The sequence below is a fragment of the Rattus rattus genome, chromosome 6 (genome assembly GCF_011064425.1).
Source record: "Rattus rattus isolate New Zealand chromosome 6, Rrattus_CSIRO_v1, whole genome shotgun sequence".
Lineage (NCBI taxonomy): Eukaryota > Metazoa > Chordata > Mammalia > Rodentia > Muridae > Rattus > Rattus rattus.
The window spans coordinates 71,536,143-71,556,179 of NC_046159.1; the positions used below are offsets into that span (position 1 = coordinate 71,536,143).

The following is a 20,037-nucleotide window of genomic DNA, read 5'->3' on the forward strand; positions in this document are numbered from 1 at the left end:
GTTAGTTATTTCCAGGCTATTTTGCACGAAAATTCCCAGTAAGTAAGTAGTCTGAATATGTTTCATATTCCAGTATAATTGCTTTGTATTTAATTAATTATGTATGTAATTAATTTAATATGATGCAGGAATTATTTATATTTTCTATATGATGAAGAACAAATAGCAGTTAAAATAGATTTATTTTACTCTTACTCCAGATTCTCAGATTCTTGAAAATTCTTTGTCTTTTATTGGTGTTTTAAATTAGGATTTAAATAATCATTCTTACTGATGTGTCAATGATGTTAAAGCTACACATTTCTAATATATATATATATATACATATATACATATGTGTGTATGTATGTATGTATATATGCACACATTTTGAAAGGAACACCTGAAAAATATCCAGATGTCATGTATTTCTGTCCCTTAGCTAAGATTAAGTTGTCTCATACTGTCAACCTAAAGGAATGAATGTATAGGTGAAACTGGAGTCTGTGGACTCTGCACTGGCTGCTGAGCTATCAGCCCAGCAGGCTCCTAGCATGGTCTGATGCAAACACTGGCTGTGAGATAGGTTTGAAAGTCCAAGATGAATAGTCAGGGTCCTTGGGGCATTAGCCCCTTTCAGAAAATGGTGTCCTCAGGACCTGGGATTGTAGTGAAAGTCTGATTTCAATCTCAGAAAACCATGGTAGCCAGAGAATTGACACCTCCCTCCAGATTCTGGAGTCTCTCCTACACCAAGTAACCCTTGACTCTACAATCCAGAGGGAAGTGACTCTTATACTACAGTGGTGTCATGAAGTCCCTGTACCTGTGCCCAAATGGACTCGCTGTGACCCTTTGTTTCAGGATCCCATACTATTCCCTGACACCTTGGATGCCTTTGTTAAGATTGTGAGGCATGAAGGCAATAGGACCCTGTGGAGCATCCTCCCAGCCACCGTGGTGATGACTATGCCAGCTACCTCCATCTACTTCACTGCTATGGCCAACTCAAGATCTTCTCATGTGATCAATCCTTGACCTCTGACCTCTACTCATCCATGGTGGCTGATGTCCTCACCCACATGGACAATGTATGTCAGTTGCCAGCTCCTTAAAGCTTGTGCCGACCAAAGTGCCTGCTCCAATATGACATTCCATGAACTAGCTACCTGCATTCAGCTTCAGTGGCTCAGGGGAACTAAAGCTCACTGCTATTAGGCTGGGGTCCCACAGCTCTTTGAGATTTACCCTTCTCATCTGTGTACTGTTTCAAATATGAGCTGGTGAAGAAAAGGCTGAATGGGCTAAAACCAAAAGGACAGATATCTGTATGTGTCAGCTTTGTGGCTGGTGTCAATTCAGAAATGGTGCCTGTCACTCTTACCCTATACTTTGATGTGGTGAAGACAGAGCTACAAATGTCACTGGGAACAGTGGAGGCTATGAGAGTAAAACCACCAAGAGATGACTCCACCTGGCTCCTGCTTCAGAGAATCTAGGCTAAATCTGGTACCAAGGGACTCTGAAGTATTCCTCCCAAGGATCATCAAAGCTGTGCCCTTCTGCACCGTCCTGCACCATCCTGTGCCATCATGATCAGTACTTACATGAGTTTGACAAAAGTTTCTTTCAGAGGCTCAACCGGGGGCAGTCTCTGGGCCACTGAAAGTTGAGGAGCAAAGGGCTTTTACACTGGTAGGAAGAGAGGACTGAGCCAACATCCCCTGCCCTCTCAACCCAGTCACCCAGGCTGTCCTCCCATTCAGGTTCCTGCTGTTCCCCTTCCCAGGATCCTCACTCTCTCACTATCAAGTTCAAGATCAAATCTGAAGATTGCTCCTGCTTTATATCCCCTTTAAGGTTGTTATAGCTTGGCCCCAAAGAATCAAGATCTCAGACCAGGCATTATTTCTAGACCTGTTTATTCCCTATCTAAAGATGATGACCTTAAGGAACAAAGGAAAGAACAGAGCAAGACAGACAGAAATACAGACAGAAAGACAGAAGAAAGAAAAAATAAGGAAGGAAGGAAGGAAAGAAAGAGAGAAAGAAAGAAAAAGAAAGAAAGAAAGAAAGGAAGGAAGAAAGGTATGTAAACATCATTCCCAAAGGCCTCACCTTTACCTATGATACAATGTTATCTTGCTTGACCTGAAAATAATATCCCAATATACTTCCCCCTGCTAACATTTACTTATCCCTAACACTGATGATGCTACTTCGTTTGTGTAATGAGAACTTTGTTGGAGAAAGATTCTGCAAGATCAATATTAACTTTTATCATGAGCAACACACTGTGTTTTCTTTTCTTGCCATTTACTTTTGGTTTAGTTATGAACTAAATGCCTGAGTGAAATCAAAGAATCTATTGAACTCACAGTGAAATCATAGCACCTGGGTGAAAATAAACTGATCTTTGTGGATGTACATCAAAGCCTAGCAGAGACACTGATGCTTCAAGCATGGTATGTCTTTCAGAATGATAATCCAATAGCATCACTTTTAAATTTTATTCTTTTACGTTGTGTGATTCTCACCATTACTTTGTTAAGAGTTGAGCTCTTTAGTTCATCTTGTAGGAATAAATGTGCTTAAAGTAGGAAGTGGTCAAGCCCTGCATATTGTTACTTCATCTTCAATTAGGTCTAAAGAGAAGCAAATCCCAAAAAAGCACGCTGTTCCATGACTGTAATGACAAACACTTTCATTTTCTGTTTTCTTTTTTACAGAGGTTCATTACATATCCCCAGGTTGGCATTGAACTCATTCTTTATGTTTTGCCTTTGTTGTTGAAGTACTGTGAGTACAGAATTATGGACAGCATGCTTGCCTACCACACCTTTATCTATCATTGTCTTTCACATGGTGACACAGTGGCTTTGTATCACCCAAACTGGTTTAATATCTTGAACATGGTACCTCTTCTCAAAAACTTCACATGTAGTTTTGAAATACTTTTGAAATACTCCTGTTTCTTTATTTTCTTGACTTAGTCTTTGTTATTCTTGGTGTCTATCTAATGTCTTCATTTCCGTGGGGAGCTCATTCTTCCTCTTTTAATTCCCTGGTAAGGATTTCCTAGCAAGTCAATTTTGGATCTTCTTTCGAAGTCCTTACAATAACTTCAAAATGTTTCCAACATAATTAAAGGAATAGGATTTATAAAATGTCAATTACCTCCATTTCTTCACTATCTTTAAAAATTGTAACACAGTGTGATATAACTAAATGTGTGACTTACTTTCTGATAAATCCTCAACATATACAGTAAATAAGTTAAAGTCTTTAATGTTCACACATGACTTAACACGATATACCATGCCTACCTCACCTGTTCTACATAATTATACTAGGGTCACTTTTAAGCTTGACAACAATATTTATAAATAGTAAAATTTGTCTCACCATCTGTCTTAGTTTGGATTGTACTGTTGTGAACAGACAACATGACCAAGGCAAGTCTTATAAAGGACAACATTTAATTGGGGCTGGCTTATAGGTTGAGAGGTTCAGTCCATTATTATCAAAGTGGCACATGGCAGCATCTAGGCAGGCATTGTACAGGAGGAGCTGATAGATTTACATCTTGTTCTTTAGGCTGCCAGCAGAATACTCATTTCCAGGCAACTAGGATGAGGGTGTTAAAACCCACACCACATCTACTCCAACAAGGCCACACCTATTCCAACAGGGCCACACCTTCCAATAGTGCCAGTCCTTGGGCTGAGCATATACAAACCATCACATCATTTCATTTAGATATGATTGTGGAACTTCATAAATTATAGAGTAAAACGGCTATTTGGTTTCTATTAGAAAGCCTGTCAAGTTGCATGACCTTGAGTCTCTAGGAAGCCTGACATTTTTGTGTCTATCTTTCATGGTAAAAAGTGGAAGAATCATTTGAATTTTGAAGGGCTAAATTGATATATATATATATATATATATATAAATTTATATATAGATAGATAGATAGATAGATAGATAGATAGATAGATAGATAGATAGCATGGCATATATGTGATAGAACAAAACAATTCCAAAAATGGTTAAATGGGACTCTTTCAGTAGTTAAAAGCATTTGCTGTTCTCGCAGTATATCAGCATCTTGCAGAACAATGCACAGAGTAACCCACAAGCATTTGTAACTCATTATCCAGCACATCTATTAATTTCTTCTGCTTGTTCATGCAACAAGAATGTGATGCATCTGTATACATATAAACAAAACACTCACATATGTAAGTAAAATAATTGTCTTTGAAAAATGTGATACATTATTGTACCTTTGATTTCTGCTATAACACTGAAAGGGTAGTATAATTAACTACATTTTCATACTATAACTTATGTACTGGAAAAATAAATGTATAAACTAATAAATTGTATAATTGTAGCAAATTATGCACATATTGTGATTCTGGAACATATGCTTCATAAATATTACATTCATATTGATACTCAAAACTTTTATACAAAAAAGCTAACTACTATTGGTGTAAATATATAGGCTGTTCTGGTGTGATTAAAAAATACTGTCCAGAGAATCAAGTAACCTGGTGCTGACCATGGAGGCTAATGGAGAATCATTGGCCAACCAGAGAACATGAACAAGATGGATCTAGGACCTATGTATCTATGTAGTATTTGTGCAGCTGGGACTCTATGTGAGAATCCTACAAGGGAAGATACAGACCATGGAAGATGGCTCTGCTCTATCCTTCCTCATTTCATGTGCAGCAGTGCCTGGACATCCCAAGGGAAGAAGCATAAACTGGAAACACAAATATTCAGCAATAAATAATGATTCTGCCTGGAAAAACAAAACATTTAGCAAAATAAACAAACATTAGAGCCATATATGATTCTAGGTAAATATGAACAAAGATTAAAATGAGAGTATGACAGTTTGTTCCTTGACATTTTATATTATACTAAACACACATTATCAACATTTAAGAAGTTAATTGGATGATACAAATCTAAAACAATGTTACCCATAACTAAGTATCATTAAGTGGTGCATGGCTTCATGTTATATATGGTTTTATGGGTTTTTTAAAATATGTGCATATACACACAATGATAAACTTTAAGACCTGAAAGTTAACTTGGTCTTTTCAGCTGTTCTACTCTAGAGCAACATTGAAAAAGAAGTTTGCATTTATGCAACTGGATGTACTAAAGAAAGTAAGTTTAATTTTATTTTTAAACAACATTCCTGCTCCAATAATAAATTTTAATTTCACAGTAATTTTGTGTTCATGCCACTAAAGCTGTCTCAGAATGTGTGTGTGTGTGTGTTTATTACCACCTGTGACCTCTCTCTCTCTCTCTCTCTCTCTCTCTCTCTCTCTCTCTCTCTCTGTCTCTCTCTCTCTCTCTCTGTCTCTCTCTCCTCTCCCTACCGCTCCCTCTCCCTCTTCTCTGCCTCTTAGAATGCATAGGAACTGCTTTTATTCAAGCTTCCCCCAGTGGTCAGAGCCAATCTCTCAACCATCACAGCTCTGGCTATGCATCACTAAGACTGCTCAGGCATTTCTGAACAGCTGAATCTTGGTACTTAAAATACACATATTCACAATACTTGACAAACGGTGATGTGCTTCATACAGAACGTGTTAGCATCTACAAATCTGAGCAGAGCAAAACAAACCCTCCACCAGCCCCTTCTTTCTGTTACCTGGAAACCCAACACAGACAGTCTCTGTGGCCTTCAACTCATTTCCTGTGCCCTCTACTGTCTGAGCATTAGGATGGCCTAAAGAAGCAGGTTACAGACTATGGCTTGGACATCACTCTGGGTGCTGACATCAGTCAACAATAAGGCCAGCTTCCCACTTTGCTTAATAAAGAAACTTGAGAGGGTCTCATGGGATCATCAATTAATTAAAAATAGGTTTTTCTTTGGGGAAAGCATATTCTAGATTGCTTTTGATACAAATGTTAATTCTAAATGTTTTGATACAAATTAACAAGCCAACATTGCCTAACCTTTAAATCAAGGACCATCTAAATGTGCGATTTAATCTGCAGTGAGCTTTCAGGTGGAAGTAACCTTATCATCCCATTACTAGGCCAGTTTATGAACACCACTCAGTTTTTGCCCAAGGCATTTAAAAGTGATATAAACTTTTATGTTGTCCCTCTGGTTTCATAGACAACAAACACAAAAGTATAGGTTTCATAAAAATTATAATAAGAATATTACCATATATATATAATACCAAGACTTCCAAAGATAAAACCTTAGTATGTTCCACTGGTCTGTTTTGCGTTACAGTACTGAATATTCTCATGGTTTATTTTCTTACTTTTGTTTCTAGAATGTTTCATACCAATATGCAATTGAATTTTAAAAGTCTCACTATGGATACATACATTTACTGCTTTTTTCTTTTGTCTCTTAGTTTTATTACTTACTTTATTGTTCATTTCATGGTAGAAAAAGATAAATGTGTCAAATTCTACACAAATTTCTAATTTCTAGTCTTAGGTCAATGATTAGAGTGAGGCATCCTCTGTAAAATCTCCTAGGACTTTTTAAATTTGAAGTATAACACTATAAAAGATTTAACTTGAAGAAAATGAATAGACAATTAAAGAGACTCATTTTAGTACTAAGTGTAAAAATCTCTCCATTCAAATGTGTGTTGCCAATAAATTATCAGTTTTTCAGAACCTGTTCAACCATCTGAAGCTAAATTTGAGTCATTGAATGTGCCATACATTACAAAATTTTGTGTGATTGCTTATTTCTCATGTATGATAAGCGAAAACTCTAGTGAGGTTCAACCGATAGGAAATAGTAGTTGATATGGATGTCCCTTCCTAGCATATCAGTGTCCTCTGCATAAAGTCACATATGTCACAGCACATGAAATAGAGATACAGAGAGCCAAATATACTATGTAGATCTCTACACAGTAGAGCGTTTGAACACAATCACCGTGTTGTCTGTTTCTTGCTCAGGTTTATACATGGAGTGTAATTTCAAAGAGGGTCTTATTGTCTTTAAATATTTATTATTCAATATTATCTTTACTGCTTAGTGAACCACTATTTATGACACTTTTTGCAACAAATTTTGGTTTTTATTTTATTTAACAAATTGAAGTATAACAAGGTAACATAGAAACCATCACATTGAATTTGGACAAGGCAAACCAACAGAAGGGAAAAAGCCCCAAGAGAATGCACAAACATTAGAGAACTAATTTATTACATCTTCAATATTCCCATTAATATACTAAACTGAGAGCTATAGTAAAGAAGCAGGAAACACTGGGAAGACTTGTGTGGGTACTCTGCTTGCTGCTTAACACAAGCTTTGCTCCATTACTTGAGACAGCATTTCTTGCTGGTGTCTTCTGACATGGCTCTAACTCTTCTTCTGCCTCTCCTTCAACAGGGTTCCCTGAGCAGGAGGGGAGGGATTTGATGAAAACTTCGCAATTAGATCTATATGCTCCAACTTCTGTTCCTTATGTTCTCTTCTGTTCTCTTAACACCTCTCTCTCTCTCTCTCTCTCTCTCTCTCTCTCTCTCTCTCTTTCTCTCTCTCCCTCTCTGATGGTCTGCCTGTTCTCAGTTGCCACAGGATCAAACTTCTCTGTTGAAGCTGAATAAGGCAATCATCTATGAGTGTAGCAAAGTACCATGAGGACTCATTTTATTGCTATAGGCTTTTTGTTTATTTGTTTATTTGCTTTGTTCTTATTGTCCTTTATATTTTAGATTTGTGATATTTTGTTTTACCCTAGGTCTCTGAGCTATCTATTCTCTGATTCTTGATCACAGAAGGAGTTTAAGGTATGAGTTCTGTTTCATAGAGTGTGCTTTAAATTTAATAAGGCATTGATTATTTACTCTTACAAGATTTGTGCGAACATTGGCCTAGTGTATTTTTCAGGGAGGACATATTGTAAATTAGTCTTTGTGGCTGGGTTAGTTATTATATTTCTGCCTTGGTAGTCTACAGAATGCCTTCCATACACTTTAGAACATTAGTGTGAGGGTTCTGAGTATGCATCAACTCATCTTCTTCACTGTTGAAGTGTTGTATAGGTACTGCCTTCAACATTGAAATCCTGCCTGTCAGTTTGTAAAGAGCAACATCAAGTTTTGGCAATATTCTTGTTTCTTTGGGAATTTTATGGGGCCTCTTTGGCCAACAAACCAATTTGGGATAACAATATTATTTTAATAAAATGTTGTATTCTCACAAAAATTAATTGAAGAAAAAGTAGAGAAGAATCTTGAACACATAGGCACTGGAGAATTTCCTGAACAAAACATCAATGGCTTATGCTCTAAGATCAAGAACCAAAAAATGGGATCTCATAAAACTACAAAGCTTCTGTAAGGCAAAGGACACTGTGGTTAAGACAAAACGGCAACAAACAGAATGGGAAAAGCTCTTTACCAATCCTACAACTGATAGAGGCTTGTATCCAAAATATACAAAGAACTCATGAAGTTTGACTGCAGGGAGACAAATAACCCTATTAAAAATGGGGTTCAGAGCTAAACAAAGAATTCACAGGTAAGGGATGCCAAATGGCTGAGAAGCACCTAAAGAAATGTTCAACATCTTTAGTCATAAGGGAAATGCAAATCAAAACATCCCTGAGATTCCACCTCACACCGGTCAGAATGGCTAAGATCAAAATCTCCAGCGACAACAGATGCTGCCTAGGATGTGGAGAAAGAGGAACACTCCTCCATTGTTGGTGGGATTGCAGACTGGTACAACCATAAGGGAAATCAGTCTGGAGGATCTTCAGAAAATTGGACATTGCACTACCTGAGGACCCAGCATTCCTCTCTTGGGCATATACCCAAAAGATGCTCCAACATGTAACAAAGACACATGCTCCACTATGTTCACAGCAGCCTTATTTATAATATCCAGAAGCTGGAAAGAACCCAGATACCCTCCAACAGAGGAATGAATACAGAAAATGTGATATGTCTACACAATGGAATACTACTCAGCTATCAAAAACAATGACTTTATGAAATTCATAAGCAAATGGATGGAACTGGAAAATATCATCCTGAGTAAGGTAACCCAATCACAGAAAAATGCACATGGTATGCAATCATTGATAAGTGGATATTAGCTCAAATGCTCAAATTACCTTAGATGCACAGAACACATGAAACTCAAGAAGGATGACCAAAATGCAGATGCTTCACTCCTTCTTTAAAAGGGGAACAAGAATATCCTTGGGAGGGGATAGGAAGGCAAAGTTTAGGGCAGAGGCTGAAGGAAAGCCCATTCAGAGCCTGCCCCACATGTGGCCCATACATATACAGCCACCAAACTAGATAAGATGGATTAAGCAAAGAAGTGCAGGCTGACAGGAACCAGATATAGATCTCTCCTGAGAGACAGCCAGAATATGCCAAATACATAGGAGAATGCCAGCAGCAAACCACTGAACTGAGAATGGGATCCCTGTTGAATCAGAGAAAGGACTAAAAGAGCTGAAGGGGTTTGAGATCTCATATGAACAACCATGCCAACCAACCAGAGCTTCCAGGGACTAAGCCACTACCCAAAGACTATACATGGACTGACCCTGGGCTCCAACTACATAGCTCGCAATGAATAGCCTAGTAAGGGCACCAGTGGAAGGGGAAGCCCTTGGTTCTGCGAAGGCTGGACCCCCAGTGAATGGGATTCTTGAGGGGAGGCCGATAATGGAGGGAGGATAGGGAGGTGAACACCCATATAGAAGGGGAGTGGGAGGGGCTAGGGGGATGTTGGCATGGAAACCGGTAAAGGGAATAACATATGAAATGTAAGTAATAAATACCCAATTTAATAAAGATGGGGAAAAAAGTTTAAAAAAATGTTGTATTCTGGTAGTCAATGTAATATGTATGTGTGATATTTTATGGATTTGTATGATTTTTAATGTTACTATATTAACAGCACAGTCTTAAATTTTGCTAGATATTGTTTTCTTTTGGAGTTAGGTGCCTATGCTCTGAAATTTTTAGTATGCTTTTCCAAAGTGTGATGTTTTTCAATAGCTTATGAGAATATAGTAGAAATACCTTTGATTCAGTTATCAGCAATTTATGAATAATAAAATAATTTGCTTTAAATGATAAATTACTCTGTATATTTGTGTGATGAGTTAATGCTCTTTATGAAATATGTAAAAGAACATAATAATAGTTTTTACATATATGGCCAAAATACTAAATTATAGCTCTACCATTGGCTCAGTATTTTATTTGTGCAATGTTACAACACCGAATTTAACATGCTTTATAGATATTATATTTTGTCTTTCAGTAAAATGAATCTTTTTATTATTTTACATCTTTAATCATTTAAGCAGTACTTATTTGATGTTTAGAGATAAAAATTCATCAACAGTGGTATTTATTTGTGCAATACGTCCACAATTAGTAAACATCTACCCTGATTCATGAATACTTTTGTTTTTCTGTTTTCTGTTTGACTTTTGTTTTGTTTATTAAGAGAGAATTTCTCTTTGTAGAGCAGGCCAGCCTTAAAGTCATGATGCACTTGCCTATATCTATAGCTGGGATAAAGATATGTGCCATCTGCACCACCCTCACAAATCTTTTTGAAGTACTCATGATCATCAGTGAGTAATCTAGAACTTACACATATTTTCAGTGACTTACAATATTTTAAAATATTTATCTTGGGTTGTTTCAATGAAATATATATATATATATATATATATATATATTACATATAGATTGAATATGCCTTTGTATGTCTTTATAATTTAATGTTTTCTAGAGAGCAAATTAATTACATGTTTTGCCAAGAACAAGAACAATGCTTTGGAAATAAGTCAATGACTCATGTCTGTTTAAAAGTTTAGTTTTAAGATGTATTTGTAACTTTTTCATTGCTGTGACACAATATGTGACAAAACTATTTAAGGAAGGAGGAATGAAGAAAAAGAAGAAGGTAGGAAGGAAGGAGGGAAGGAAGGAAGGAATAAAGTAGGAAAGAGTGAAATGGAAACTTAAGGATTCTTTGGAAAGTCAGTTGTGTTGGATGGTGTTTTGCTGAGGCAAACATGGGAAAGAGTATTTTCCTGAGTGGACAGAGATGAAAGGCTAAAGCATACTCATGAAGGAACATTTCACTGAAGCAGACACAGGAGAAAGCATGTTCTGTTAAAGCAAAAACATGCGATGAGGCTTTCTTTGCTACTGACACACATGAATTGGTCCTTCTTACATTCCATGATAAAGCTCTATTAGTCGAGACTCCGTAAAGAGAAATGTACCAAAAACATCCAGGTGGTGCAGGAAGCTCAAGAAGAAGGATGGCCAAAATTGGATGCTCCCACTCCTTCTTAAAAGGGGAAAATATCCATAGGAGAGAATATGGAAGCCAAGTTTAGAGCAGTGAATCAAGGTAAGACCATTCAGAGCCTGCCCCACATGTGGCCCATATATATACAGCCACCAAAACTAGATAAGATTGATGAAGTTAAAAACTGCATGCTGAAAGGGACTGGATATAGATTTCTCCTGAGAGACACATCCAGAGCATGTCCAATACAGAGGTCAATGCTAGCAGCAAACCACTGAGCTGAGAACAGGACCCCATTGCAGGGAATTAGAGGAAGTATTGAAGGAGTTGAAGGAGCTTGCAACCCCATAAAAACAATGATAACCAACCGGAGCTTCCAGGGGCTAAACCACCGAAAGATTATACATGGACTGAATCAGGGCTCCAACTGCATATGTAGCAAATAGCTTTGTTGGGGCACCAGTGGAAGGGGAAGTCCTTGTTCCTGTTAAGGTTGGACTCCCAGTGCAGTGGTATAGGGGGTACAGTAAGGTGATGTATGGGGGGAATACCCATATGGGGAAAGGGGAGATATGGGGATGAGGGATTATGGACAGGAAACCAGGAAAGAGAATAACATTTGAAATGTAAGTAAAGAAATATATTTAATAAAAAATTTAAAAAAATTCAGGTGGTGTGCTGCAGTTTCTTGTTGCATCCTCATATTTGGGCTGATTGGCAGAATGATGCTAGCTGAGACAGAGGCACATGCTAAACTAATTTCTTCCTTCCATCTTACTGAGGCAAGTCATATGCTGAGGCAAAACACATGCTGACTGAAGACCCATGGAAGGACTTGACAGGACAGTGATGGAGGCCGAGCTTGGTTTGCCTACAGAGTTAGGTGTGCAATGCTTATTGGTCTTTCATCTTTGCTAATCTTCACTTTGCTGAGAGAGGCATAGCCTAGAATGTTCCTGGCATTCCTGTTGGCCCTGGTTACTCCTGCTGACTTGTGCTAATTTGGCTGAGGCTTTGCTGTCTCTGTTAGGTAAGGACATCACTGCTGATTTGTGTTTGCTATTGCAACTATTCCACACAAGACTGCTATAAAATGTTTTTGAGTAGATCAAGCTGCTAACACTGGCTCCTGTGAACTGAACTGTCAATTCCCAGACAACACAGATGAGAATTGCTGCAAAGAACCTGTCTAAACAGGTCCATTTTCTCAGTATCCGTTCCTTTCCAGTACCTCTGGTGGGTGGTGGGCTACAAGAGGGGGAGAGGTGGTTAAGGTGTTTAGGAAACATCATTAAAAGTAGACTTTGAAAGAAATAAAGTTAAAAAGGGAGAAGGAAGGAGGGGAAGGAGGAAAGAAGGAAGGGGGAAGGGAAGAAGGGAGGGAGAGAAGAAAGTAGGCAGAAGGAAGGAGGGAAGAAGAGAGGGAAGGAGGAAGGGAGAGAGCGTGGAAGAAAGGAGGGAAGTGAAAAGGGAAGGAAAGAATAAAGAAAGGAAGGAAAATGCATAAGGTAAGGAAAGAAGAAAGAAGGAAGGAGGACAGAACGAGGAATGGAAGGAAGGAAGAAGCAAGGTAGGCAGGAGAAATAAGGAAAGAAGGAAAGATGGAAAGAAGAAATTATTTTAGCTTACTGATTGAGGCTATAGTACACTGTGGTCATGAAGATAAGATAATGAAGAACACTTAGCTATGGTGGCAGGAAAATGAAACAGTTGGTCACATTATGTTCAGATTTAGGAAGCAGAAAACAAGGAATATTGATGTTCATATTTCTCTTTCTTTTTAAATATATATGTATGTACATATATACATATACATACATATACATACATATACATACATATACATACATATACATACATATACATACATATACGTACATATACATACATATACATACATATACATACATATACATACATATACATACATATACATACATATACATACATATACATACATATACATACATATACATACATATATATACATACATATATACAGTCTGTGAGCTCAGTTTCTGGCATGATTCTCTCCATGTCCTAGATGTGTTTTCCTTCATCAGTGAAACTTCTGGGAATATGCTCAAACAGACAGAAACTGTAACTTTTATGAGACTGGAAACTCAGTCAAGTTAATCATGTAGTTCATGTAAGTAGAACGGAAGTATAAATCAACTATGCTTCATTGAAACCTATACTAAAATTACTCAAGATGAAAACCCTCTTTCTATAAATGTCTCTAGATAACTGTGTAAAAGGAAGAATAATTTATATGAAGTAATAATGGTTTTGCCAAAAGAAAAACTTATCAAGACCATCTGAGACCTATGAGGGAGGAAAATGCAATTTCAAACTAAAAATACTCTCATATGTTGGAAGGGACCACTCCATAGCTAGGAGTTATATTCTTCATGCTAGAGACAGTAGAGTCATCGGGGATAATTAAGGGAGAAATGCCACCAATGATGTTTCAAAGTAACCTGTAAGACATGGTAATTCTCAGTTCATAGTCGGTTAATGACACAAGCATGGAGGTCCTGATTAAGACTGTGCAATGGAAAGTCCTGGCCTGTAATATAACAGTAGATGCAAGTATGTAAAACTAAATAAAGGTGAGAAATACTGATGGAGGATTTTCTGAGATAGGAAAGCTTTCACATAGCACGCTTTGAATGAAAACCAGTTGAGCTGAACTTAGGACACAGTAATTAATTTAATTCCATTTTATTGCCAATAAATGAGAAGTGAGTGAGTGTGTGTGTGTGTTTGTGTGTGTGTGTGTCTGTGTGTGTGTCTGTGTGTTTACAAATTAGGGCTGAGCAGTTTACCAGTGTTTGCCCAGTAGAGTTTAAAAATATTTCTAAAATACTAAATAAATAAATGTGTTTTGAAAGCTTCTGATACATTTAGGAGTAACCGAAATTTATATGAAATATTTGGGCAAAGTTATTCAAATGTACAGATAACAAGTATTCTAAGATTCCTGTGAAGAAGGAAACCATGGATTAAGACTTTTTCTGATAAAGGCTCTCAAAGGATGGGAAATATTTTATGGTCACTTTGGTATTTTTTTACCAGAAATATAGGGAAAACTAAAACTCTCATCAGGGAAATTTGTAACAAATATTATGCCCTCTGACTCATCTGATTCCACTTGCTCTTCGAGAGTAAAGAAATAATTGGATTTATATTCATGTTTAATTTATTTTATAATGACCTAAATTGCTGTATTCATTAAATTTTATTATAAATTACATTTACTTTCTTGAGGTAGTAAAAATATAAGGGCTTTCTTTACTTCCCTTTCTTATGGACAGATACAGATCATTAAAGCACTAGATTCTACCATGCACATGAAAGTGTGTCCCAAACCAGACAATCACAATAAAATAGGCATATGATTTATAGTTTAGTTCAATGACAAGGGAGTAATTTGTCTTCTATTCTGGAAAAAAATGTAAAACCGATTCTAACCCCAATTAGAACTCTTGTGTCCTGAACTCTATCAGTTATGTTAATTGTGTCTGGCATCATACCTGTGCACAGACTTGTATGTTGTCCACTTATTAAGCTACATGTACTCATCCTTACACTTTATATTAGTATCATAGAATATAATCACTGCATCATAAATACAAGGATTATCATTTCACGAATAAATTGCCACCTAGATCTGTTTCATACATTGAAATCAGGGTACATATATTTCTTCCCTTCTGCTGTTTGAATAAAACATGTTATTAATGACTATATACTTAGGGAAACTGGATGAAAGTAGTAAATTTGAAACATCTAACACATACCAAGGACATTTACTGGAATAGTCCAAACTCAATATAAGCTATCTATATGCACTTAGATCAAAAGTGAACAGAGCTCAAGCAAAGGAATTCAGGCGATAAAAGACAGAGAAGTTCAAACCTTTAATGAGAAGTTGCAGAAGCTATAGCTGTAGATTATAATATTTATTTGTTAAGGGATAGTAGAGAACAAAGACCACACCTTGGGTATATTTGTAAGTTTCAAAACAGAAAACAGTGTTCTAGATTCACACCCAGCAATACAGCATGTAATAACATAGCACTTAATGTCAGTCGTCTTTCATTATTACAAATTTCCATGTGAGTTAAAATAATTTAACATATCTAAATTAATTACTGGATGAGTCAATAGACAGTTACCTAAGGCACTTACATTAACTGTATTTGGAACTACTATAATCTAAGGTGAAAATTATTAGAGCCTTTGTCCTTTTATTTCAATTATTGAGAGGTAACTTCAAACAACAATCCTTTATTTCTAAAAACAGAGTATAATTTCAGTATATCTATTTGCCCCATATAAATCATTTCTGTATCTCTAGTTTTGCTTTATGTTTACTTATTTAAATTTATTTTCTCTCCACATATCCTTGAACTCTGTGTGTGTGTTTGTGTGTGTGTGTGTGTGTGTGTGTGTGTGTGTGTGTGTGTGTGTGTGATTATGTGTAACAATTCATGCCACAGTGAGCATGTAGATGTCAGAGAGCAACGTTCTGGAATTGGCTTTTCCCATCTATCATTTGATATCTAGTGATTGAAATTAGGTCATCAGATGTGCTGATGAACAACCTCCATACTGAACAGTCATGACACCCCAGTATTTACAATGTTAATGATAAATCTTTCATCTTAATGTATACAGACATTCTAATCATTACTTGATTAGTTAATCACTCTAGGATCTGGGTGTTAAATCAAGGATTATCGGAATTAATTAACCCTTCAATTTCTCTTAAAGACATTTGTATTAAAAGAAGAATGAAACATGTTCAAAGATGCTAGTTTCCCATAAAAATATTTTTCTACTTTATCATATGAATAAAATACACCCAGATAGCAAAAGCTATTTTCTGCAGAAAAAAAAGCATTCAGGTTAATTAGTCATTTTTAGATCATCCTGTAAAAAACTAACACAAGCAAGAGTAGAGGCAGAATAAACAATTAAATATACAGGACCATCATAATATGTGTAGCTATTGAAATATATGCATTTATCTTATGTTGTCTTTGTATATTTGGCTGTGTTATACAGTAAGACGTAAAGAACAGCTAGTTCCTCTTTGATATTTGAGGGATCTCTCTGGGTTGATGCTTATCCCCAAAACACAAACCAGACCAACCCATCAGACATACAAACAATATACCTCCCCCAGACAAAGAATGAGACACAATCATGTTCAAGACTGCTGAAGGAGGATGCTAGAGTGATGGTACCATGTCTCTCCATCACATCTGCAGCTGCAGCCTACGAATTCACATTATGCTTTAGTCAGGACTTAGTGAATGCAATAACAAACATATTGCTTCTTTTACTCAAACAAAATGAACTCTGTGGCTCTTCAACTACACTCAGTGGTTGTCTGGATACGATTATGCATAAACTTGTTTTGTGTAACTCTGGATTGCCATGTGATTGTCTAAAAGAAGCAAATGTACTTTTTGTGGTTTTGTGTCAATGTGAGGGTTTCTGAAGTGTGAAAAATATGTGTAAACAAATGTGGTATGCACCAGTAATATTGAGAAATCCTAATAACTAGTGGAGCATGTGACTTTAGAGGAGCCCCTTTTCTCTACACAGAGAAGTAGCAACATTTAAGACAGAGAATACCCTTTGGTTTAGGTACCATGATGAAACTGATATGAGAAATTCACCATAATCAGAAACATACATTTTGCTGCCAAATGCCAATGGTAGGAGGGGGTCCTGGGAGATGGCACAGCAGTTCAAAGTTCTTACTGTTCCTGCAGAACAACCTGGCTGTGTCCCCTGCCCTCATCCAACAGTTTACAAACACTCTAGCTGCCTTCTCAGCTCTCTGTGGGGCACTGCATGCACATAGTGCACATGCATATTTGACAACACATATGACATAAAAATATTTGTATTTAAAATATTAATTTTTATTTTATGATATAATCCTATATGAATATTTTAGCTGATCAGTTTCTCTCCTGTATTACTATTTTCGATTATCAATTTCTGTCCTACATTATCCTTGCTGATACAGTTATCTCTGGGAAACCATTTTGAAGTGCTTTTTACTTTGGCTATGAAGCAGTCAGACTTGTTTAGTATGAAAGTGTTGCCAACAGATACTAGACTTTGTACATTTGAATTAATTCAGGCTGAAAACAAGTTAAATACTGCATGTTCACTGCACTAACCACATTTAGAATACCCAGTAGACATATATACTACTTGTAGAGCAGCATTTGTATAGGGTTTAGCTATAGACTACCTCTATCACTAGGAAGAGAGAACACAGAGTATGACTTGGAGCCTTTTCAAGCTTTCATCACATTTTCCTTCAGATGGATTCATCCGTCTCCCTTCTCCGGGAGTAGTTAAACTTAATCACAGGAAGAGCTCCAGCTCTCTTAAGCATCTTAAATCTCTTCGGCTGTCTCTGCATTTTTATTCCTTTTTATCTAAAACCAATTGCAGTTGTCACTGGCTCATTTTATACCCCACTAATAGCCAGACCCTCTGGAATTCACTAATGCTGTTACACACCAATCGATAACAATTAGCTGCCACCACTTCAACTCGATCCCTGCCTGGTTCCAGAATTAGCAGCGCGACACCCTTGATTTAATTGAGAAGTACACTGATATCTGAAGCTTCTCAAACCAAATTGATGTAGACTTTTAAAATGACATCAAGACACTCATCCGTGTATCCCAGCCTCCAGAAACTGGATTCAATTAGTGGGCTAGAGTGAATTCAGCAAGCCAGTCAGCATCAGCACCTGATCTTGACATTCCCAATTTTGTTTTATGTTTCACTGCAAAGTGTTCTAAGGTTTCTGATTGTCCAGAGACAAAAGAATATATTCTGTTCTAAAAGACTAGTTCGCCTCAGCTTGATGTTCATACATTATTCTCCACTTGCCTTTGAAATGAATTCTTCATTTCATTATGACATTATTACCCAAAGACCTATTTGCTGTTGATATAGCCACTGATGTTGCCTTAATAAGGACCTTTTGATCTCATGTATCTGCATTTTTCCGCTTAAAGCTCATCCTCATCATCCTCACAAGTACTTTTCACCCCACTTGGACCGTTTTCTTCAGAAGTATTACTGGCACACCACTTGCTTTCTTCCTGGTAGTCCCATTTCATAACTCAACAGCAAACTGTTAAAGAGCCTATTGTGTATCATTCCCTTACCTAAGTGCTCAGGAAATATCTATCTATAAATTACACAATTAATCCGTGCCCATGGAGCCTGCATTTTAAGAGAATTTAATGCACTTTAGCCAATTCATTATCAGGTCCTCCAATCCAGGGGCTATCTATTGCTTGCATTCCCATTAGCTTTTCTCTCAGGTCCCAAAATATGTCCTGAAGTTCAGTAATGCATTAGTGAAAAGCTTGGATGAAATACTTTTTGTGGTATACTGATAAACATTATCAAATCATCTATTTTTTTTCATCTTATTAGGTTTCAAAAATATTTCTAGTTAATGATTCCATGCAAATATCTACTGGGCACATGAGATTTCTAATTTCACCATCGTGTCTAAATTGCCCTTTATTTTTTCTGCCATAAAAATAATTAAATAAATAAATAAATAGCAGATAATTATCAATTAAGGACATGTACTTGCTATTGTCCTTCTGTTTTGTCACCAGTTAAGTCAATGCTGTTCAGTGTTAAACTAGTCCACGTTCCAAAAGAGAACTGTCAGGTTATTTGACATAAAAAGGGAAAACTTCCTCTAACCAGCTGGCTGACTCTGATAAATGACTGCCTTACTCAGAAGTCATTTCCTTGTTGAATTTGTCTTATCTCAAGTCACAGATGAGTGAACCCATTCTCATGGAACACCAAATACGATTCTGATTCATACTATATTTGTGTATTATCTTAAGAAAATGGCCATGCCAAAAATACATGAGAAGCCTTAATTCATTCTTACATTGTAGCAATGTGAAGCATAAGAAGATGTAACGTTTTTCTTTACATGTGAAAGTGACAACTTTACAGATTATAAACTCCATTTCCCCCTCTCTCCTCTTCTTTTTAACACCCTTGCTCTTTTTCTTACAAATCACTGAGAAAAGCAGTCTTGAATATTCCTAACTCAACTGGGAATGCTGGGAGCTGTGCAAGTTGCATCTGGGACTACTGAGAACTCTGACTTTCTTCAAGTATCTTAAATTTTGTAACTTGTTTTTTAAAGGACCACTTTTAAAAATCCACCATGTATTTCATATTTCTACATTAACTATAATTAAAGGCATGCAACTTATTTATAGCTCATGTAAAGTCTTTGGGCAACTCAACATTTTTCTTGTATGAAAATGAAAATAGGAGATTTCATTCTAAAAAGTAATGACATTAATAAGTGTATGTGTGTGTGTGTGTGTGTGTGTGTGTGTGTGTGTGTGTGTGTGTGTGTGTTATTCAACTTCAGTGTACAATTTGATACCACTAGGAAGAAGAAACCTCAACTGAAGAATTGCCTAAAGAGAAATGGACTTTGGCTTTGCCTAATGGGGCATTTTCTTGATAACTAATATAGTAGGACCATGACTACTGGGAATACAACCATCATTAGTCAGAAGTTTTATAAGAAAAGTACCTCAAAGTATACCAAGTGAATGAAGCCATGAAGTCACATTTCTCCATGCTTTCTGTTTCAGTTTATGTGTTCAGGTTCCTGTCCTAAAATTCTGGCTTTCCTCTAT

The 20,037-nt window shown here is 36.7% G+C and overlaps 1 pseudogene; it reads left to right on the forward strand.

Moving 5' to 3' along the window:
• Positions 1 to 580: 580 nt before the first annotated feature.
• On the forward strand, positions 581 to 1,645 carry LOC116902768 (annotated as a pseudogene).
• The last annotated feature ends 18,392 nt before the right edge of the window (positions 1,646 to 20,037 follow it).